General features: G+C 40.9%; 1 protein-coding gene across 1 annotated transcript in view; it reads right to left on the bottom strand.

Annotated features, from left to right (window-relative positions):
• LRMDA (leucine rich melanocyte differentiation associated) overlaps nt 1–24914 on the bottom strand; it is a 1318218-nt gene that overhangs the window by 597079 nt on the left and 696225 nt on the right. The gene's annotated exons all lie outside the window — the stretch shown is intronic.

Raw genomic sequence — 24914 nt, 5'->3', positions numbered from 1 at the left:
CCAAATAATTCAGAATCCTAGAAAACCTTTCTAAAATACAACTGTGAATCTAGAAGTAAAAATATTCTCTGATCCCGCAAAACAACTGTCACAAAGCCCATGCACCCTGGTCCAACAGAGGCCTTCTTATTGATTTTTATGAACACATGGTTCTTGCAAGCTTGGTTATCTGACTTCTCAGCCCACATCAGAAAAGCCATAAGAAGCCAGCACAAAAACAACAGGTAAAAAGGACAACTGATGGCCTGATATGAAAGGAGTAGAAAGGAACAGGAAAAAAAAAATTAAAAAGCAGAGACAACTAGCAAAGCATATGAGGATGTAGTCCTTTAGTGCAGGAGTAAACAACCCTTTACTCAAGAGCCTCTCACGGATTAAATTAATGTAATTTATATGGTTCACACAGAGGACCTCCAGTCAACAAGAAAGTCACATTTTAAAAAATCAAAACTTTATTGAGTAGCTATTGCATATAATAGAGGGGACAAAGAGCTAGAAAAGTGAGCCTGATCTCAAGAATAATCTAACTGTGGAAAGAAGTCATAAATGTGTAAAAAGTGTAATCACAATGCAAGATTTACATAATGATTCAAGTTAATAGAAGAGATATCTCAAAGTAAGGCAGAATTCTTTATGGAATATTATAAATGGAATTCACAGGCAAGGGAGATCACTTTGGTCTGAAGGAGAACTACTGAGAAGAAAGAAGAGAGATGAGTTGGGTCCTAAAAAATGAAGGATAGTATGGTGTCAATGATAGAGCATTGACCTCAGAGTCAGGGAGATCTGGATTCAAATCTCACCTCTGGAATTTATTTGAAGAAAAGGTGTTGACCTGCATTCATGGAGCGAATTTTCTTACCTGGGAGTTCCTTACATAAATGAAATCACAAGTCTAGCCCTCATTCCTATCACTTTAAAATGTTAAATGATGTTCAGTACGCTGTTTAAGCAAGTACAGAAATGCAAGATGCATTTTAAAAAGATTTCCATCAAAGGTGGTCGAAATGTTTTTAAAAAGCTTTTGTGCTTCTAAAATTTCATGAAGGATCCATGGAAAAACATGAGCAATAATCTCCCATGGGAACAACTCATGGATGATCTGGAAGCCACACTAATCCAAGGAATATTCATGTCATGAGGCCATATTTTATAGTAGTATATATTATATATAGTCTATATTATACATATGTTATATAATATATGGATATATTATAGTATACCTATACTTAAGCATACACTATTCAATAATATGGAAAATGTATTCTCCATGGATATCCTTAGATAAATGAGGCACTGCTAGATGGTCAAACTCAAGACCTCAATGACGTCTTACTTCTAACTAGCCCCCAATCTGCCAACCTACCACCACCACTCTGCCTATCTGAAAACAGATAGGCTTTAAACTCTGGTCCAAACATGATGGGAGTTGGGAAGAGACTGGGAGAAGTTGGAGCTAAATCTCTGGCAGTCCTCAGAGGACACTGGAATATAAGCCAGGAGTACAAAAAAGTCTGGTTTACCCTTTTCTGAGCTGGAGAAAGCATAGAAATGAATGACCCAAGATGACCCTTTAGACACTGCCTGATGGGAAAGAATTAGCTCAAGGTGAACATTCTAGGGTCAAGTTTCAGGTAGACTGGTCCTAGGCTGTTGTCTCCATGACGTCCTTTTTTCTTTTAAGATTTTCTGCTCATTCTTAAGAATAAGGGCAGTGAATCAGTCTGACGTATTTTCTACTTTTTCAAACTCCCGCCAGTGTGTTACTGTACTACTGGCTAATCTCAGCCCTTTCTCACCTTGCTATAAGATGTGGCCCCAACCCCTATCCAGAGAAGATGGGTCTAAAGGCAGTATTATAAGAGGAATCTACTCTTCCCTACTAAGATATGTGTTCCTGTTTGACAGGGGGAGAATGAGGAACAGCAGAAAGAGGGAAAGAATGTAAGTTTTTTGAGAGCAAGTAATGTCTTTATTTTTGGTAGTATTTGTATTCTCAGCACTTAGTATAGTGCCTGGCCTGTGGTAAACACTTAATAAAAATGTTTATTGACTTGATTCACCTTGAAGAGGAGGAAGGAGAGGAAGAAGAGCTAGAAATCTAAAATGATTTTGCCCTGGAGATGTTTTCAGACCTACATCTGCTTTCCCTCTCTCTCCTCCTCTACACTGGTTCCTTGGCTTCAAGTCACTGTCAAAGGGATAATACACAGGAACCCAATGGCCCCAGCTATGTTCTATCCAAACCACTGAACTCCATTAGGCCTGTTCACCTGCCCCAAGCAGACAGAAGCACTGGCCAAGTCCTTGGAGGATTCTTTCCAATAATATTGACAACAAGTACAACAATAATCATTTAGTGTAGAATTTCATTTTCTTGGTGGAGAAAAAAGACAACATTTGGAAGAACCAGGGTAGTGTAGGACTTGGGATATTCATCTCCTGTCTGCCCACCCACTCTTCACTCCTTCACTTCAGGAGATAACTGTACTTTGGCCTTGTGAAGGAGGGTTAAAATGAAGTACCCCCCAAATTAAATCATCTTATTATGTAATTGGAACTAGGCCTCAGGCTCCAGCAGTAAAGAAGGGATTAAGGCTTCAACCACCTGGGCAGGCATTCTCCTGGGTCCCATCACTACCCCCTTGCTCGTTTTTATAGCCAACAGATTAAAATGGGAGACTGGCAATCTTTGATCTTTCACTTGCTGACACAAATCCTTTCAAGCCTCCAACGTTTTCTGCTGAGGTAATTAGTACTAATTAAAAGGTTTCCAACAGCCTTTCCTCCAGTTCTTTTTCTCCTCTCCCCTGTCCCCCACCTCCCTCCAAGAAACTGCTTGTACAAGTGCCTTCTATTTCTGAAACACAGGCATCCCTCACTTTCTTTATCTGACTTGGGCAGATTGAGTAGATTAGTGATTCCTTTATTCCCAACACAAAGCCAGACAACAGGTTTAGGTTTAGGTTTTTTTTGTTTTGTTTTGTTTTGTTTTAAATTATCTCTCCTGACCTATTGAGGGTTCAGGGCTTATGCTCAGAAACAAATGCTTCAGCTTGTATGAAAAGACAGCCCAACTATTTGCTAAGAGACAGTGTGTGGCTGCTCCTTCCCCTTAAGAAAGGGGGCCACTTAATGAAGAAGTTTTCTTCTCCCAGCTGACAAGCACATCTTGCCTTGCGGAGCAGGCCCACAAGTTGCCCTTCTCTGGACAACTTGGCTTCCTTTTACGTAGGAGGATGTGAGGGATTGGGGGAAGAGAATGAAGGAGTTACCTACAAATATAATTTAAAAGGTGAAAAGGACGAGGATCTCCCCCAATCATGTTTTGGTTTTGTTTGTTTGTTTTTTTAATCTAACGGGGAAAAGCGAGTTTAAGGAAGTAGGAATGGAAATAAAAATAGGAAACCAAAGATAAAATTTCACAAATTTATTAAAAATGAATTCTCCCTTAACACTTTATTTTTCTTCTTCTCCATAGGTCTTTAAATTTACAGGGAAATAGAAAAGGGTTAGGGGCAGCTAGGTGGCACAGTGGATAGAGTTACAACCTTGGAGTCAAGAAGACTCATCTTCCCGAGTTGAAGTCTGGACACAAACACTTCCCAGCTGAGTGACCCTGGGTGAGTCACTTAACCCTGTTTGCCTCAGTTTCCTCATCTGTAAAATAAGTTACAGAAGAAAATGGCAACCTACTCCAGGATCTTTGCCAAGAAAACTCCAAATGGGTCACAAAGAGTTCAACACCACCAAAACAACAGAACAACAGAAACAACAACACAAAAGTGTTAGATAAGAGAGAATCTCCAAGAACATGTCTATACTTGAGCAGTGCCTCAGAATTCTAAGATTTGGTGTATCAATAATCTATAGATCAAAGGTCCTTAACCTAGGGTCCATGGATCCTTCCTCGTAGAGATATTTCAAGGGATCCATGAACTTGAATGGAAAAATTATAAATTTATTTCAATGTAATTGTTTTCCTTTGTAATTCTATATTTTATTTTTATGCATTTAAAATGCATTTTATGCATTTTATTCTGAGAAGGGGACAATAGCTTTCACCAGACTGTGAAAGGAGTCTTTGACACAAAAAAAGTAAGAATCCCTGCTTTAGACATTTAACTAACAATGTGATGTCAGATGAGTCAAATAACTAATCCCTAGGAGACTCAGTTTCTTCATCTGTAAAATGAAGCAGTTGGCCATGATGCCTTCTAGGGCCTTTTTTAGCTCTGAGTCTATTATCTCCACCTACTTATCCAGGCGTATCATGTATTACTTCTTGATGAACATTGTCCAATCCAGCTAAACAGGTGTTACACACACACACACACACACACACACACACACACACACGCACACACACACACACACACACACACACACAAAATTGCATTTCTTTTTGAGGCGATTGGGGTTAAGTGACTTGCCTAGACACAGCTAGTGACTGTTATGTGTCTGAGGCTGGATTTGAACTCAGGTCCTCCTGACTCCAGGGGTCTATCCACTTCGCCACCTAGCTGCCCCTGCAAAATCCCACTTCTCATCTCTATGCCTTTCTCTGTTTTCCAGGTTGTTGCAGTGCCTGATGGGCTTTTTACTTACCTTTGCCTTTAAGAATGCCTAGCTTTTCTTCAAAACTCAAGTCAAAAGCCACCTCCTGCAATCCCCCCACAGGGACAGCTGTCTCCCTAAATTACCTTGAATTTATTTTGTATATATTTATATGTTAATTACTCATAAATATTTAATTATATACTTATGTGAGTACTCAATCAATTAATAAACATTTATTAAGTACCCATTACTACCAGGCACCATGCTAAGCAACTGTCATGTCCTCTTAAAGAACGTAAACTCCTTGAGGGCAGAGATTGTTTCATTTTGGTTTTATATCCCTAACACCTAGGAGAGTACTTGGGCATAGAACTTAATAAGTGCTTATAAATGGATTGATCCCTACCAAATGGAGTCAAGAGCATAATCACAGGTCCAGAGATCCAGGGCACCTTAGAGAGACTGTCTAATATAACCCAGTTATTTTACAATTGAGAAAGCTGAGACTAAGAGAGATTATCTGACTTTCTCAAGGTATTTGACGGTATTTGACAGATGGAGTCTAACTGAAAATCAAGTGTTCTTTCTATACCATATTGCCTGGGAATCTCCATCTCGAACTTTACTTCACAAGCTTCCAAGGAAAGAGCTAGTATGGCTAAATAGCAAGGACAAATCCCATTTACATAACACTGTATGCGATGAGAAAGTATTAGAAGCTTTCCAAATATATTCAGGAGCAAAGCAAAGATGCCCTCTTTCCACACTGATATTTGACATAGTTCTATAAATGCTAGCAATAAGAAGACAAAAAATAATTAAAAGCATAAAGTCAGGCAAATTAGAGTCAAACCTAGTTCTATTTGCTAATGACAGGAGTATTTCCCTAGGAAATCCTGGAGAATGAACAAAAAAAAAATGAAGCAACTAACAGTTTCAGGGAAGTAGAAGGATACAAAATAAAACTGCAAAATCAAGAGTATTTCAATATGGTAATAAAAATAAAATCCAGAAGGAAGTAATGGAAATAAAAATCCCATTAAAATAACTATAAAATGTATAAAAGATCTGGGAGTCAATCTACCAAGGTAAACTGAAGATATGCATAGATATAATTATAAAATGTTTCATAAAGAACTGAAATAACTGGAGGGATATTTAATGTTCATGGGTAGACCATGCTAATATAATAAAAATGATGATGCCATCTAAACTGATTTAGAGATTTAATGCTATTTCAATTAAACTGTCACAGGAAAAACTTTATTGAGCTAGACAAAATAACAAAATTCATCTGGATGGACAACATCCAGTCATATCAAACCAAATTAGCATTTATTAAATGCCTACTATATATGAGGCACTATATACTAAGTGCTTCAAGAACAGAAGATATAGAATCTGAAAGAAAATATTAACAAAAGGTAAGAATCAAGGAGCAACAGCACTTACTGACCTCAAATTATGCTTAAAAGCCATAAACATTAAATTTTTTTGGCATGAATTGAAAAATGAAAAAGTAGATCAATGGAATGATCCAGATAATGGAGAATCAGAAACAGTTGACTTCAGTAACCCAGTGTTTAATAAGCTTGTGAACATAAATTTATTGGGGTAGAACTCCTGACTTGATTTTAAAAATTGCTGGGAAAATTGGAAAGGAATTTGGGAGAACTGAGTTTAGACCAACATCTTAAATCATATGCTATGCAATTTACAAATAGTGTGACCTTGACCAAGTTACTCAACTTCCTGTACCTCAGTTTCCTCATCTGTAAAATGAAGAGGTTGGACTACATACTAAGTTCCTTCCAGCTCTGAATCTATGATCATGATATTAGAGATGGCCCCAAATAAAAGATAGGAGAATGCACCTCTCTCCTTTCTTTGCAGACATGGAGAATTATAGGTGTCAAACACTACATAAAATGTCAGACTTGACTAATGTATGACTTAGTTCAGCTTAACATTTTTTTCTTTTAAAAAATGTTTTTAAAGGAATGGCTCTTTGGAATAGAGAAGAGGGATATATTGGGAAATGTAGGTGCATGAAAATAAAGACATTCATTTTTTAATGAGTTTTTAAATAGAAGGTATTTGTGGATACACATGGAAGTAGAGAGATATTTCATTTGCCTACCTTCATTCCATATGACCTCCAAAGTAAAAGTCTCCTAAAAAGTAAAAATCTCCTAATTTTTTGTGCAAATTAACTATCAGTGAAACAGAAAAGGTCACAGACTTTGCCTCTAACCAGTTAGAAATCCTTCTGAGGCAATATGGAGTAGTGGCTAGAGTACTGTACTTAAGAGTCGGAAATTCTACATCAGCCACTTTCTAGCAGTGTGACATTGGGCAAGGCACTTAGCCTCTCTGTGATTCAGTTTCCTCATCTGTAAAAGGAAGGGATGAGACTCAATGGCATTTAAGGTTCATTCTAGCCCCAAGTATATGACCCTCTCATAGAAGGCTATCTTTTCCCCCTAGATTCTCTACTGTTTATTTCCACCTTTACTTCCTTTTTTACTTTCCTGCCTTTACCTTGCACTTAGTTACTTCTGCCACCCCAGAAGTATGAGAAATGGCAGGTGAAAGGACATTCTCTAGATGCTTCTCAAAACAAAGACATTCAGCCATACTTTTAATGTGATCTCAGACAACTTCCTTAGCTAAATCTCCACCTAGCCCAAAGGATAATCCCCTTTTGGTAGAGACCTGGGACTAGTCCCAAAGGCTTGATGTAAAGTAGAACAAAGTAGATTGAAACTCCAATTTTTTTTTTTGCCTTTTGTGAAGATCTTTATTTCATCCTGTGCCTTCTGAAGGCAGTTAGGTGACACCATATTGCATAGAGCTCCAGGCTGGAAATCAGGAAGACTCATCTTCAAACATTTATTAGCTGTGTGACCCCGAGAAAGTCACTTCATCCTGTTTGCCTCAGTTTCCTCATCTGGAAAATGAGCTGGAAAAGGAAATGGCAAAACACTCCAGTATCTTTGCCAAGAAAACCCTAAAATGGAGTCACAAAAAGTGAGACATGACTGAAAGGACAGAAGAAGTGCCTTCTGCGTGGGTGAAAGCCACTTCAAAATGTCCACATCCACCTAGGGTTCTCTTCTCTCTCACATCCTTCTCTCCATGTTTTCTCTTTTACCATTCCCTCCTGCCCCTTGGCCTTTTTGGCAAAAGAAAATATGGAAAGGGATGAGATTTCCAAAATGGAGTAACGATTGCTTAAGGCTGCACGGCCATTTTCTAAGCTTGGTCAGAATACATTATCTCATTTGATTGGCCTCACTTTTGACAGAGAAGGTAACTGAGGACTGAATAAGAGGACCTGCTCAGCTTTTCAAAGCTAGTTCACGGCAGAGATGGGACAAAAAAGTCTGCTGAGTCTTACTTTTGGTGTTTTCTTTGCCTATCCCCCTTTCCGACTATGTATGAAGGATGTCAAGTGGTCCTACCATTCTTCACACCTACACACCCCTTAAAAGCTCCAGGGCTGGCCCCTAAAGTGGGAAGACACTCTTCTGCTTGTCTACTTTACATCCACTATGACAGCAGATAAGGCGGCCAGACCCTTTCCCTGGCTCTGTTTCTGAGGCAGTTCTCCCTTGGAATCCTCTGGGTTCAGAATTCCTTATAAATAGAAGGGAACCATCAATATTACAATGAGACATTATAATAAACAAACTTGGTCCCCAAGAAGAAAGGAGAAGGTATTTCCCCTTATTCTACTATCTTTGAAGAAGTGGGGGACTATGGATGTTGAATGTTGTATATATTGTCAGGCTTTTATGATACATTGCTTAGTTTTTACTAAGCTATTTTCCAATCTTTCAAAAAATTCTTAGTTATAATGGATGGCTTTGTGGGATGGGGAGGAAGAGGGAGAAAGATACATTGGGAGATGTATGTGATGTAAAAACAAAAGCTATTAAAAATTATTTTTAAAAATAAGCGGGAGAGACTTTTAATCTAGATGCAGGGAGGGCTCTAACATGGAAGAGATAATAAATTGGAGTTGGCACTCTTTATCCCTTAGTTACCCCCAACTCCAGCTATCCTCTGGCCTTCTCACCCTAGAACATCCCTCTGCCATGTTGTCCTGCTCCACCCCCTTCTTCCCCATTGCTGAGATGTTACTGAAAAATTCCATTTTGGGAAGGGACCCAGACTGGCCAGCCTTCACTCTCCTTCTAACTCTATTTCTAACTTTCTGATTTTTTTCTTTCTGGAGAGAGAAGATGGAAGGGCAGGAGGGAGAGAGAGAAGAAGGAAGAAAAAGGGGAGAGAGAGAGAGAAAGAGAGCAAGGTGGAAGTGGATATGTAGAGCCATTTTTCACTTTCGCAGAGGAAACAGAGGTAAATAAACGCCTGCTCCTAAACAAAACAAAACAAACAAACAAACAAAAAAACCTGGACATTCTTCTGCTTAGCCCTATCCCATCTCAAGCTCCAAAGGGAGAACCTCTTGGGATCATCATGGTATGATGAAAAGAGTCTTGGATTTAAGAGCCAGAAGATCTGAATTCGAATGCTAGCTCTGCTAGGTAATTACTGCATAACTTTTGGAAAGTCACATCCTGTTTCCATGCCTCAGTTTCTCATCTGTAAAACCAGGGAGTTGGAATAGACACATTCTAAAGTCTTTAAATTCTAATACTCACTGACAGAAGAATAGAAGAATATTTTTTTTCTATGGGATTCCTACAAAATCAAAAGCAATGAGGGTCTCCCCCTTGCCCACTTCTCTCAAATGGACCCGATTCATTCAGGCTAGCCCTACAGTAAAAGTCACAAACAGCCAGAGGTCGTGGAGGAGGGGAATCGGCTGAGTAGCTGATTTTGGTCGTCTGCTGCTAAGACATAATTATAACGAAGAGTGGAGGGTAGAGCAAGGAGGGAGGGGGTTTGAGGAAATTACTTTTGAAAATTATGAAAAATACCTTGACGGCGTCTCTTTGAGACTCACATTTAGCTCTCGGAAAAATTCTGCCAAAGGGTGCATTATGACAGGGGAAAGATGAAGTGAGGAAGGGGGGCTGAAGGTGGGGGGGAGGCGAAGAGGCAGCCGTCTGTCAGAACTGATGACTCCGCAGTTGAATATTCAGACTGGAATATTTACTGAGCCTGTTCAGGGAGAAGCTGAAAAGGAAAGGCATCCAGAGGCGGGCAGTCTGGCCAGAACGACCACAGAGAGACAAATGGAAAAGCTGACCGGGGCCTCAGACCACCAAGAAGTGAACAGTAAGCTGCTCTCCTGCTTGGGATGGTGCTAGTTTTGCCAATCATTCTGCGAGGCCTGATTGCCACTGAATCCAGCACTGACAGGCTCCTCAAGGTCCCCGACTCAGCCTGGGTGTTGACGGTCACTGACCCAGATCAAGCACAAACGGTCCCTAAACCAGGCTGGGCATAGGGGCATTCCGATCACAGCAGATCACTAAATTCCGGCCAATCGGTCACAACTAGCCAGCATTGGGAGATGTCATCAAATCCGGGCCCACTCATCTTTTCTTTACTTGAAAATAAAGTGTCACCTTTGATCCAGACCATTTGACCAATGGGAGCTGAGGGATAGTTACAAACACACACACACACACACACACACACACACACACACACACACACACACACACACACACAGAGCTGGGGAGAATGCTCAGAATTTAGACTTTTTTTTTTAGGAAAAGGAATCTTTTTTCAGTAAGAGAAAATATTTCCTCTTGTGTTTTTTGGTGTATGTGTGTGTATGTGTGTGTGTGTGTCTTTGGTGGAGGGTAGGAATCCACTTTAATGCAATTAAAACCAGTGGTAGGTATTGAGGGGTTGGATGGGACAGACAATGAGGTCTGTGAAGTCAATTGCACCACTCTCATCAATAAATAGGTGCTTTCTGCGCACACTAAGTGTTGACAACAGGTTCTCACACAGGCCTGTTAGTTCAGTTGTTTCTAAAGACGAAGGGGCCAGAGAATGCTGGAAATCCCAGTGTCCCCCACATGCTGGTACCATGAGAAAGCTCGAGAGCGATGGTAGAGAGGGCATGGCAGACACAGCTTTGGAAGATGATAGGAAGTCTCTAAGATTCCCCCCGCACCCCAGACCAGGCGCCACACTCAGCAAGGCCGACTCAAGCCTCTTTGGATGAGGCCAGTTAGTGCTGACATCCAGGCTCTCCACTCACCAGGAGTCTACACACTCGTTCTTTTAGGTCAGAGGTGCCTGACAATGACCTTTATTTATCTAACACCCCAAGACAGAATGCAGCCTCAGCCTTGGAATCTGATGCAATTGGAATTTTCTTCCAAAAGATGAGATAATGCCGCTTCAAGGTCAACTAGAGAAAGGGTTCACTAGGCCAAAAAAAAAAAATGTGTTTCAATTGCCACAGATTGAACAGCTTACCCAATAAAGCTCTTCCAGCCTTCAGTCAATGGAAATCAAAACAATGGTTTCAAACTATTTTATTCTGTCTGTGGGCAGGATTAGTAGATGAAGGCTCTTTCTTTTCTTTTCTTTTTCTTCCTCAAACTACAGTCCTTATACCCATTTTAAAAGGATCCTTTTTAATAAAGTCCATGGTGGGCTTTTTCTGAATGGGCTCCCCAGCTTTTGCTTTGGCAAAAGGAGCTTCATTGCTCTGGCTAGGCCCACCCCCAGCCCCCTCACTATTCCATACAAATTTGAAGAAAGTGAAAGGGATGAAACAAACACTCTATTTTTAGGATTGTATGGAGATACATCTATAAAACTCACATATTACCAAAGTGGAGGGGGCTGTCCTAGGCCCATCTGCGTAAAACTCCCAAACCGGAGGGAAGGCCTCATCCTTGCCACTTACTAAACATCGATTTTCAGATGAGAGCTTGAGAGACCCCCACGTACCCAAACCATCCAGAACACTAATCATTTAAGATGAAGTCATTTGCTGCCGTAAGCAGCACAAGGGTTAATGACCCAAAATAGAATAAATTACCACATTCAGATTCATCATTATCATGGCTTTTTAAAATAATCTGAAAAGTGTCAATGAATACTCCAGCCCATCATTCGGATGAATGGGACTCCTGATACTCCCTTTTGCTTGCGTCTATAAATTCTTTCAGATTTCAGACTCGAGTACCAATTAACATTTTTCATACTCGTGTATGAGGGGCTGTACTGAGTGATTCTGTAGTAAATTAGTCTGAAAATGGCCTTAATCGTTATACAAGGAGATGTCTCTTCATTTCCATTCAGGAGAAAAAGACCTTTCTGTCCGAAATGCCGTCATGTGCCGTCCTAGCGAAGTCTCGCCTGGCTGAGACAACAGGCCTGGGCAGTAGGGTGAGCTTCTCCAGCATGAAGAACCACAGTAAATCTTCAAACCATTTACCCAAACAAAGGCCAGAGTGGGGAGAGGAACCTACCCGGGAAGCAGATGAATAAGCAAGATCAATTACGGGGGATGGGCGCTGACCTTGCCACCCTACACCATCCCACAGATTTCACACCAAATTGCCACAGATTGAAGTTGACGCGTCTGGACTGAAAACACAGCTCTCCTCTAGGACGCTGCTCTTCCCTATACAGCTATACTGGGATAAGGAGGGAGAGGGAAGAGAGAGACGGAGAACAGACAGAGGAGGCAATGGAGAAGAGGGGGTGGGATTGGAGGAGAGAGGTTGGTGAATGAAAAATCATGCATAATGGCCCTCAGTTTATTTTACAGAGAACAAAATGGTTCAATTTGAGCACTTCAACTGTCAAAATCTGGGAGCATGAGACACGAGCTGTACATCCAACAGGATGGTTATATCAGCTGCTGGAGATAATGCCTAAAAGTAGGATAAAAAATTACATGTGGTAAAGATATGTGTTGCCATATACATACATGTATATTACACATGCATACATAGATATGCAATATATGTATATATCAAATATATCATTACACATGATATACATCATTTATCTATAGTGCACTGAGACTTCTGGGACACTGCATGCATGGATGCATGGATGTGTAAATGTATATTATGTGTGTTAGGTAGGTACGTGCATGTTCATATACATGTATTATACTTATGCACATGTAAGTATGTGCTTATATGTATATGAAGGTAAATGTATACGTATATTTATATATACACACCCATGCATATATACATGTATATGCCTTGTATATGTGTACATGTATGTATTGCATATATATATATATATTTTTTTTAATAGCTTAAAACTGAACTAAGACTTTTGGGATGTCCCGTTACACAGAGAATAAGAATATCTCATCAACATTCTCACACACACCACATACCCATCAGCAGAACTAGAGAGGATGGCTCACCCAGAGGTACCACGAACCTCTTTTAAAATGAAATCTATTCTTTGCACTGTCTTTGCCATCCGAGTTCATGCTCTGAAAATGGCACATCTTTTTATTTAGTTTTTTTTTTAAAGAAACCTTAGTTTATTTTTTAGTAGGGACAGCATTATTTTTTTAAGGACTGCTAATAATTTACACACCCTTTAAAAAAAAAACAATTTACCCCACATTAAGAAAAAGTCATAGCCACTGACTAATGGGAGTAATTCAGAGTACAATTAAAATTCAGGTTTTGGCCTTTCTAGCAGTCTATTTAAAGATTTTTTTTTCCTCCTAGATTGGTTGTAGACAGATGATTATTAAATATTTATGTGTCTGTGAAAGGGGGCCCCCTCGAGCTCAGCTTTGTTGTGGGCTAGCCTTGTTCTTGCTGAAGCGCCCTTTTTGTGGTCCCAAGAAATGCTCTGAGTTCATTTGGGCTCCTTCCCTACCTGGGTAGGCCCGAGGAAGGCCACTCGACCTCTAGGTCCTGAAGCAGCCTCAGACATCTACAGTATGTTAGCAAGGGTACAATCTAATCACTCACTTATAAGGGTTCTTTCTATAGGGTCTACAGTAAGCGTTCCCCCTGACTAAAATAACAACTTCTATTTGGATAACTCTTTATTGCTTACCTAGCACTTTTACATGGATTATTTCCCTTGATCTACAAAACCACCCTAGGATCCAGGAAGGCCAAGTCTTACCCTCCTGATTTTAGAGATGAGGACACAGTCTCGGAAAGATTAAGCCACCTGTCTAAGGTCACATTGCTTCAAACTAAGTCGAAACTCTCAAACAGGCCTCCTGGTCCCAACTGGTTTTCCAATCTCCATTGTCTCTCCTGCTGAAGAGGAATAGGGGCTCTCCCTGCTTTCACTCCACCCAGTCTATTCAAAATCCAACCTATCCTTCAAGACCCATCCTAAGTCCCACCCCCTACATGAAGTTTTACCCAGAAAGAATGAGCAGCCTTCTGAGGCAGGGAGTTCCACAGCTATGGGTGTTAAGGTAGTGTTAAGATGATTCTTTGTTCAGAAAGTTATAGTGGGGATTTAGGGTTCAGGCGAGTGGATTCAGTGACTACTAGGCACCCTTCCAGATAGGGGGTTCTATGGCCCAAGGTTTTCACTGACCATACCAACCCACAATGATCTCTCCCTTTCTGAACACCTCAAGTGCTGATTTTTCTGGACCAAGAACCTGACACAAGTTTCTTCCTTGTATTGATAATTGTTGTTTTTTTAGTCATGTGAGTTGCGTCTGACTCTTTGTGACCCCATTTGGGCTTTTCTTGGCAAAGACACTGGAGTGGTTTGCCATTTCCTTCTCTAGTTCATTTTATAGATAAAGAAAATGAGGCAAATAGGTTTAAGTGACTTGCCCAGGGCCACACAGCTAGTAAGTGTCTCAGGCCAGATTTGAATTCAGGAAATGGGTCTTACTGATTCTAAGCCCAGTGCTCCATCCACTGAGCCACCCAGCTGTCCCTCTTTGTGTTTAGCATACAAATATTCTCGTGATTTAGTTTTGGTTTTTTTCTCTTACCTTCTGCAATTCTAATTCAGCCTACACATCTGTAGTTGTGGGACTCTTCATATCTCAGATGCTTGCAGGGCTATACCCAAACTCAACCTACCATCCCCAACACATGGCTTTTAGCATGATAACCTCTCTCCCCTGGCTTAGGGCAGTCCTTTCTTAGTCTTCAAAGAATTGTATCCCAGTGTTTTCCTATCTTACTCTCATGGCATGTCACAGACGAGGACTGATGATGATTATGATAAATAACAACAATTATTTGTAGAAGGGCTTAACCTTTACAAAGCATTTTATATGCATTATCCCAGTTAATCCCCCAAATAGTCCTCTGTTACAGGTATGAGTATCAGTGTTTCTATTTTATAGATAAAGAAACTGAAGGTCAGAGAGGCTACATGATTCTCAATGGTCACACAGCTAATAAAAGGGGGTGTTTAGACCTAGATCTCTCCAAACTCCAATGCCAATGCTCTTGCATCACTGCCTCATTTAAAGAAGAGCAGAGAGGGGAGTGACCAGGGGTAGCAATGGAGAAAAGTCCCATCCTCTTCCAGAAGCATATCCAGCATATTATCCAGTGATCCACCCTACGGTCTATCAGATTCTTAGATATTATCTGCCCTACTTATTCCCTAATTTGATAGATGAAAGAAGAGTGAGAAAATAAAAGATCAGAATGAATAGGTGAATTATTCCTGTATCACAGTTAAGCCTCATAAAGTGGACAAATAACCAGAGGCCCATAGGACCTCCAACTCCAAGACCTACGTCAGCTCCTCACTGCAGAGCTCTGCCATGCGACAGGTGCTAAAAGCAGAAGTGCACCCGTGCCCACCACTGAAGTGGGGTTATCTTCACAGGAGATGATCAGCCTAATGCAGATGCCTCTAGTCCCCTCCTCATCTCTCCCTCAGCCTCTCTCTATAGGCCTCCCCTCAGACCAAGAACAAAGTGCTTTGCAGAAATCACCCTTTTCATTCAGCTGAACATGTCCCCTCTCCAGGAGATGATTGGCAGGTAGTCCTTGAGTGCAGGTAAAAAAAATGAACACGTCTCCTGAGAAGCCTCATGCAAATTAAGAGGAGAGTCAGCCCCCACAACTACCAATCTAACCATATTGTAAGCAGATAGCCTTGTCCAAGGGGGAATCCAGGCCATTTGTGAGGAGCAAAGATCACTATCACTGATCTTACATCTTTGGTGATCTCTCGAAGGCAGGCTAGGAAAACAGATTTGGGTCACTCAGTGGATTGTACTTTTTGATATGAAAGGTACTGAGCCTTGAACCCTCCCCCATCCCAAACAGTAATGGACCTCAAGGACCAGTGGTTAGAGTCAGTAACCCTCTTATCTCCCTGCAAGCAGCACAGGTGTAAGTGAGGAAAAGCAAATGAGTATGAGAGAAAGAGAAAGAGAAAGAAAGAAAGAAAGAAAGAAAGAAAGAAAGAAAGAAAGAAAGAAAGAAAGAAAGAAAAGAAGAAGAAAGAAAGAAAGAAAGAACAAAAGAAAGAAATAAAGAAAGAAAGAAAGAAAGAAAGAAAGAAAGAAAGAAAGGAAGGAAGGAAGGAAGGAAGGAAGGAAGGAAGGAAGGAAGGAAGGAAGGAAGGAAGGAAGGAAGGGAGGAAGGAAGGGAGGAAGGAGAAAGAGAGAGAAAGAAAGAAGAGAAAGAAAGAAAAGAAAAGGAAGAAGGAATGAATCAAATATGGATTCTACCAGTAGCATCCATATTGCTTAAGGGAGGGGGTTGGGCAACATAGCATATTGGAAATAACACCAGAACTCTGAGAACCAAATCCTGGCTCTGACATTCTCAATCAATCAATCAGTTAACAAGCATTTAAGTGTCTACCAGTGCCAACCATTGTGCTAGCCTGGGGTGGGAGAGTGGGAATCATAGTGTAGAGATATACTTCATTTAGTAATAAAGTATCACCAAATGACAGAGAATCACAAGCCAGATAAAGTGCCATCAGTGTCAGATGGGCTTGTGAGAAGGATTCAGCTTTATTGTCATGTTATTTACTTCTCTAGGCCTCAGTTTCTTCCCTTGTAAAAGGGAGGGGTTGGATGAGATGACCTGTAAAGTCCGTTCCAGTTCTAACAGTATCTGGATCTACAGGATCTCAACTGAAAGCTTCTCATCTAATCAAAACATCCCAGCGTCTCTGAAGAGGATGCGTGTTCCAAAGTAATGCTAGAATTGGAATACGGGAAGGAGGCGGGGGTCACACAATAGTACTTCTGATGGTCAGATGAGACACCAACATCCAGACATTCTGTAGGAACAGCTTCAGTGTGAACCCCGTGGACAGAGTCAGAACTAGGAAGGAGAGATCAGGCTTTGACCAAAGCACTGAATTCAAAGGAAACCAAAAACACTGACAACGCATCAGTACTGCAGAAACATTTAGCACCTGGTTAGCACAAATAATTACCTGAAATGGGATGCTATCAGGCAGTGGAAGACCAGAGGTATGCTCTTCCCCTACATTGCCAAAGTGCTATTTCCCTGGGGAGGGTGATGGCTTTCCCTGAAGTGACCTTACATCAATATCCTAGGTTTCCACTTTCCTCTGTTAGTCTGATGAGCTCTCTGGGTTCTTGAGGGTGTGTTGCATTCCCACTTTGTCCAGGTAAGATTTGTGGTCCTTACTCTGAACAAAAAACTTCCTAACAACTCTGCCTGTGGAATATATCACTCATGCTCTGGGTGGCTGCCTTCAGAGGGTCATCCAAATCAAGTCTTCCCCCTTCTCAACCCTCCTCATCCCTCCAGCTAGCTCTGTGGTTTGTTCATTTTCCTCCATTCCAAAATCATGGAATGAAGAGTCCATGGGCTAAAATGTTGGCGCCTTCTGCACCTCCTCTCCCCTCCCCTCAATACAGAATGAGCAGGTAGGCTGTGAGGCAAGAGAGACATACTGAGGCAGAGGCAGGCAGGTGCACAACACACACAGAGCCGTGCAGGTGCAGAGGCCAAGACACGAACAGCAACCCAACGAGAGCCTGCCAAAGGCTGACAAGCCCTCTACAGCAGAAGTGATCTTCATTTGCAAGATTTCACACATTCCCTGATTATTTCAAGAGGACTTTCAGTCTCAGCTACTAGTCTTCCTTTTATCATTTGCTGCATTTGGGGCTCCTTATAATGTTGGAGCTCCAGTTCCTCCATTCCTATGCTCTCCCCCAGCACGCATGCACACACACACACACACACACACACACACACACACACACAACCAAAATAATTTTCTAAAACATTTTTAGCCTAAAATGTTCCCCTCGATTTTCAAAAATTATCTTCAAGAAAAGAGATTTCTTTCCATTTCAGTCCCACAACAAGGAGACTGTCAGCCCAGCTTTTTTTTTGACAGACAAATTATTGAATCAAAGAGAGAATGCCATTAAGCTCACAGGTTAGCAAGTGTCAGGAATGGTTTAAAGAGATATCCCATTTATCTTCCAAACATGCACGAAATGTCACTAATGTGTGTTTATCATGTATAATCAGACAAAGAAAATATCGAAATAAAGTACTTTAGCGTACAATAGAAATCTCCTTCCATCTCTCAAGATATCAGTGCTATTCAAATAGAATAATAATGATGAAGCCTCTCTCTTGAAAATGGAAATCAAGTGAAATGTAGATAGAAATGACTTTTTTTTGTAGTTGATGTACATTTCTAAAGTGCATTAACAGGAAATCCAGAACTTTTTAGGTCAATTATATTGTCAGTATTGTCAATGCCACTGAAATGAATACCTAAGCAAAGCCTATTCCTGCTGGAACCCAGCTCAAGAAGAAATCCCTGGATTGGGTGACTTGGCATCTCACCACAGAGATGCATTTGAAGTCTCACCTTTTTTTTTTAATAAGCTGTTCTTTCTTTAAAAAAAAAAGTCAGTCAAAACGGTTCCACGTACCACATATTTTCAACTTCTTGCAGAAAGCAAGAAAAAAGGAGGAGACACTGGAGAAGCAACTGATCTGAAATCCTACCCCTTTTCCTCAGCCACCCCTCAAGCTTCTTCTTCAGGAAGCTTCCTTCTTTAAGCCAGGTATAACAGAAACAGAAACACCAACCCAGAAGTAAATGTTGGTGATACAAATTTCCATCATTCATATGAGGGATTGGCAAAACAAAGAATCTTTGTATGCCTTTGGAGCCATGGTGGCTGTTCAGCAAGGGAACGAAGTCACTCTCGCTCCCCCAAATTACAGGTTCTCAGAGGTTGGCAGAGGGCTTGGGTTTGGGGACCTGGTGCCACACACTTAGTCCCACTACCTCCCTCCCTCCCCCCTAGCAGTTCCTGAAACACTGCAACCATAGCTAAGCCATTGAGTCCCCAAGGCTTCCATTTCCTCATCTGCCAACATGGTCCTGCACTTCTCTCCACCGTTCTACATGTTTGTTGTAGTACTGGGTAATTTCATCTTCTACACATTTTAAACTCGACAAAATCCTCTCTCTTAACATTTCTACAGAGATAAGCTCCACCTGCTATTGTTTTCCTTTCTTTCTCTCTTTCAGTATTTCTTAATAGAGTGTAACCCCTTTGACAGTAAGGACAGTAGGTTACTTTGTCTTTGCAGCTATACCTCCTAGTACAGAGCCTAGCTGAAAGCAGGCACCACATAAATGCTTGTTGATTAATACCTACTACCTAAAAGGCACTGTGATTTAAGCCCAGGAGTATACAAAGGATCCGTTCTCTGCCTTTAGCGAGCTTACAGTCTCATAGGAAATGCAATAAGCAATCAATCAGTCAGTCAATAAGCATTAAATACCTACTATGTGCCAGGCGCTGTACTAAGTGCTGAGCTTACAGTCTCATAGGAAATGCAATAAGCAATCAATCAGTCAGTCAATAAGCATTAAATACCTACTATGTGCCAGGCGCTGTACTAAGTGCTGGGATACAAAGAAAAACAAAAAGACAGTTCCTGCCCTCAAGGAGCTCAGTGTCGTGCATTGCAAAGTATAGGTATAGCCTACGTAACGATAGTTTGAGCAGGACTGTCTCACAGCCCAGTGCCTGGCACACTGTAAGCACTTAATGAATGATTGTTGTTGGACTACCTAACAGTAATACCATTAATACAATAGACCAAAATCTGCTATAATAAGAGGGAGCCCCTCAATAGGATCAGTCTGGCAGGTCACTAGAGCTGCAGAACTGGGACAACCGGGGAACGAGAGACTTTAATCCAAGAAAGTTTTGAACATGGACTATTTAAAGAGCCAATCAGCACCATAACTCACAAACCTCAAAAGGCAATCCTTTCACTTAACAGATGAAGAAGAAGAGAGATTAAAGCAACGTGCCCAAGGTCACACAGCTGCAGAACTGATGCTGAGAGTAGGGCTGGAGCCCAGGTCTCAAGACTTCCAGTCTTATACTCTCTTCATACTAGACCAGCCTATCTCTCAATAATCAAGCCTCCAAAGGCTTACTAGGTTCCCATTACATATAGTCATATATGAGGTGAGGATGAAAAGGATGAAGCATGAGTATGGGAAAAGAGGACCCATAGATGTGGCCACCCTCAAAGGATGGAGCAATGCTATTGCACAGGAGGTAGTCACGCTTACTAACTTCGCGACTGAGAACACGTCATTCAACCTTTATGGGACTGAGGTAACTCTTTAAGAATTAACTACTAAGTCATAGAGGAATCACGATCTGTATCGGTAGTTCCCTCACAGGGAATTCTGCAGGTTCATGTAATCACAGTTCTTTTCCTTAGTTGAATAATGTGACAAGAGTTTTCTTTTTCTTTTAAACTGGGAGGGGAAGGGGAGAGGTAGGAAAAAATGCTTGTTAATTGGAAAATAAAACAAAATGAAGGTTTTGGAGCTTGGAAGGAGTATTACTATACAGAGAGAAAAGGGGTGTGCTCCTGATATCTCTGCAACAGAGAAGGGGGCAAGGCCTGATTTCCTAAATAATTATCCACTGGGAGAAAGACCCTTAAATTAAAAGGAAAAAAACCATCATGGGGGACCAGAGGTGGGTGAAGGTCATGAACCCATTATCCCTACTCTGGTCCCCTTGTTTCATGTTCTTCAACCCCTACTGGAGGGATGTAGCTGGGAAAGGGGAAAACATGTGGTTCTTTTCCCATGCAGAGATTATGGAGGGAGGAGGGGACAGGAGTGTCAGAGATACCATTCAGGTATGTCAGCAGTTGGGGCCCATCATCCCTTCTAGCTGCTCTGCCACTGGATGCTAGAATCACTCCTTAATTGGGAACAAAGATGAGAGAACATTAAATCTCACCAGCTATAGATATAGATTGGGAATACCTAACTTGATGCATCAGTTAAATTTTCATGCGGCCTAAATAGAAGTGCAGTCTAGAGGACAACCCCCAAACCTCTGGGGAATCTACATATGGAACTTGCCAAGTACTGGGTGTCTGTTTCATACACAGCAAATAATGTTTGCTTACAGAAATATCTGGGAAGGCGCAGTTTTAAGGCCTTAATTGTTTTGGAACATCATAGACAATAGATAGATAGATAGATAGATAGATAGATAGATAGATAGATAGATAGATAGATAGATAGATAGATAGATAATAGGTCTATAAATATAGATAGAAAAGAGAAAAATAGATCGATATAGAAATTTTCATTTGTCATAACATTTGTATCTCAAAATCTATATCCAGGTGAAATGTATTCCAATATATATGTATGTAGACATTTATGTGTATGCACATGCAAGTGCTCACACATATCAACATGTACACATACACAGAGAGCTGTGTGGTATGACCCCTAGAGAACTGGACTCCAGTCAGAAAGACTAGGGTTCAAGTCTCAGCTCCGATTCATGTTGGCTGAGTGACCCTTAGCCTGCATCTGCATCTCTCAGTGACCCAGACAATTCCCTAATCCTGTAGTTACAGAGAAGGGCCTGACCTGCACTGGTAGAGAGTGTTCCCCACCAGGAGCTCCTTACAGGGACGAATCATTGGTCTGGTTTAAGAAAAAAGCACACTCTCATGTGCACATACAACACACGCACCTACAGAATCCCTACACTGCCTGGAGAAGCACTAAAACAATATCCTTCTCCCGAGGATGCTGACCTGACTCAGAAGTTCCAACATAGTAAAGTGGAGAGTACACTGGCCTAGGACCTGCATTCATTCATTATTTATTTTTTTTTTTGGCTAGGCAATGGGGTTAAGTGACTTGCCCAGACTCACATAGTTAGTAAGTGTTATGTGTCTGAGTCCGGACTTGAACTCAGGTCCTCCTGACTCCAGGGCCGGCGCTCTATCCACTGAGCCACCTAGCTGCCCCTCCTGCATTCATTCTTGTCCCACTTCTACTCTTTACTTTCCAGGTAACCTCAGCCAAATCACTTTCCCACTTTTAAAATGGGAGTGGGGGGGGGGGTCCTTGTCATAACTCCCAACACAGAGAGTTCTTGTTCCAAGGATCAAAAGAATGAACAGAAGTGAAAACATTTTGAATAACAAAAAGCACATTTGAGAGGGGTAAAGCATGCATATCACCACCAACATCCCTTTGACCTTCTTGGAATTAGAGGAAGCCATGCCCAGGCTGGGCTTTCTCAAAGTGAAGGGTCTTTTGAAGGAAGAGCTATGAGACTGGCTCATAAGTATGTCAAACTCTCTGCCTTAGTCTGAGAGTCATTTATCCAGCAAGGCAAGCAACCAATTCTCTCACCTGGGCAAACTTTACACTCATTTTCCTCCACAAGGAAATTTAATAATTTAAATAACCTACACATGGTATTCAAACCATTCAAAGAATTTTCAGATTCCCACAGTCAGTGGCCACAACCAGATCAAGCCAATTCTCTCTCAGATTGAACTTGAAAAGTGCCACATTTAAATGCACCTTTAAAGTCATAGGGTTGAATATTTCTTAAAAAAAAAGTTCACTGAGTCTTAGAGCTTGGCACTTCTCATGCCCTCAGTGCTCAACAACAAAACAAAAAATTTTTGCCTCTTTGAGTACAAGGTAGGTTAGGAAAGTACACTGGGTTTTTCAGTCTTTTTTTTTTTAAATAAAAGCATCTGTTTTATGAAGACATAATGGTATAGCAGGTACAGAGCTGTCCCTCAGGAGTGAGAGAGAACTGAGTTCAAGTGCTGCCTCTGATACTCCCCAGCTGTGTGACTCTGGGAAAGTCTCTCAATCTCTCAGTGATCCAGATAAGTCTTGAAGACTATCAACTGCAGAGAAGGTTCAATGTGCACTGGCAGAGAGCATCTTCACTGAGTGTTCACTATACCAAAAAAAATCACAGGTCTGGTCTAGTCACTTTCACTTGGGCGGTGACACAGTATGGTAAATATAGTGCAGAATCAGAACACCTGGGCTCCAATCCCACCTCTGAAATTCATAAGATGTGTGACTATGAGCAAGACATTTAACATCTATGTGATTTGGACAACCACTTAACTATCTATTAAGGCATAGATGAGTCATGGTCAGCACTGATGGAGGGAGTTTACACACAAGGTATTCCCTTGCTTACAAAATCACAGATCTATCATTTATTTGCGTATCTGCTTTTATTGTAAACACACTTCATCCTAAACTCCTCCTTCCATACTTCATACAGTGGTGTGGTACACATCTTCTCCCTGAAATCCCTGGTGGTTTGTAATATGATGTGATAGCCTAATCTATGTAGTAACACAGAACCTAGATATATTGAAGGTGATATGGCTAACATGATGTTCTCCAACCCTAAGCTTTTCTGGAGGTTCTCTAAACAAAGACCTGTCCACTGAACTGCAATCCACTAAATGAATTCTCCCCATGACAAACGGAACCAAACTGATACTCACTGAAATTAGTCAAAGCTTCAGGGGAAAAAGAATAAAACATGTGTCAGACGTTGAAAAAGTAAGTTAGTAAGGTGAGTATACGTAGTATGTCAAACCATCATAGTAATAATGTCTCAATTTAGGCATACTTAGTGTTATTAATGGAGTCTGCAAAAAATAAAGTTAGGTGAAACAATGGATTGATCATTTTAATACTAGGATTCTGTGGTATTATTGTGGGATTCAGTTATTATATTGGGATTTGGTATGAATGAATCTGTTTGGGGCAATACAATGAGCCGTATTTGTGTAGACCCTTTTAAAGTTTTCAAGATACTTGAAAGGCAAGTGAGAGGATGCCATGGTATAATGAATTGAGAGTTGGCCTTGAAGGATATCCTAAATTCAAGTCCCAACTCTAATATATACTATGTGACCTTGGGGCAAGTCACTTACTTACCTTCTCAGAGGCCCTAGGACTCAAGTTTCCCGTGTCTGCAGATAGTATACCGACCAGTATTGATAAAGGGTTCTTCACTCTGGAGTTACCTATGCCAATGAAACCACAGGTCCATTTCCTATTCCATCCTTATCCAAGAGACTTAGTAATCTATTGCTTTATTTTAACCCCCTTACAACCCTGAGAAGTGGGTAGCACAGTTATGCCTCTGCTTCCAATGCCTCCTTCCAATTGTAGCTTTGATAACAACAATCATTTCTATACTACTGCTCCTAGAAAGGTCACATCAGCCACTTGCCCTATGACTTCTCAGTCCAAAATACTTCTCCCTAGTCCCATTCTCCTATAAGTGTTGTCTTCCCCATTAGGATGCAAACTCCTTGAAGACAGGGACTCTCATGCTTGCATTTGTATTTTCAGCACATGGTACAGTGTCTGACACATAGTGAATAATTAATAAATGCTTTTTCATTCATTCATTCATTTGTTCATTCATTCATTCATTCATTCATTCATTCATTCCAGTTTCAGGGATAGGGAAATTGAGAAGTTAATTTTATCTCTCAAAAAAACTGGTTAGTCAGAAATCAAGGCAAAACCCAGATTTTCTAACTTATATTCCATTGTTTATTATTCCAATTTGAGAATCACCCATTTTAGTTAGACCAGAACAGAAGGTGTCTACTCTATCCTGTTTAGAAGCAGAGAACCCCGACTAACCCAGTGGCACTGAACTATGGAGAGTAGAGCCTGAGAGGCAGTATTGAAAGCAGGTGGTTTTCTCCCCTGAGACAAATAAACCTTTTGTGAAAGCAGGTATGGGACAGCATGATTACTCTGGAAGAAGTTGTGTATTGCTTTGTAATGTGAACACTTCTCATTTCATTATGCTGCAAACAGGAATTATAGAAAGACTTCAACCTGCCCATGGTGGAAGAGCTCTCTGGAGCTTCAGTGAGATTTCATGCCCCCATCCCAAACTACATGAAGAAGGGAACATGGTAAGAGATGTAACACTCCAGCTTCCCAAAGTTGCAGGAATACAATACATATACACATATACACATATATAGAGAAATGTTATAGAAGGTAAAACAGATCATGCAAATAAATAAAGAATAAATCAAAGAATAGGTATGAGGCAGCACTCAACTCCTTGCCTCTTGCAAATTTAAATGAAT

The sequence above is a fragment of the Phascolarctos cinereus genome, unplaced genomic scaffold (genome assembly GCF_003287225.1).
Source record: "Phascolarctos cinereus isolate Bilbo 61053 unplaced genomic scaffold, phaCin_HiC Scaffold_3;HRSCAF=262, whole genome shotgun sequence".
In the NCBI taxonomy this organism is placed as follows: domain Eukaryota; kingdom Metazoa; phylum Chordata; class Mammalia; order Diprotodontia; family Phascolarctidae; genus Phascolarctos; species Phascolarctos cinereus.
Note: the sequence above shows the minus strand (reverse complement) of the source record. Positions and strands in the feature narration are given on the sequence as shown.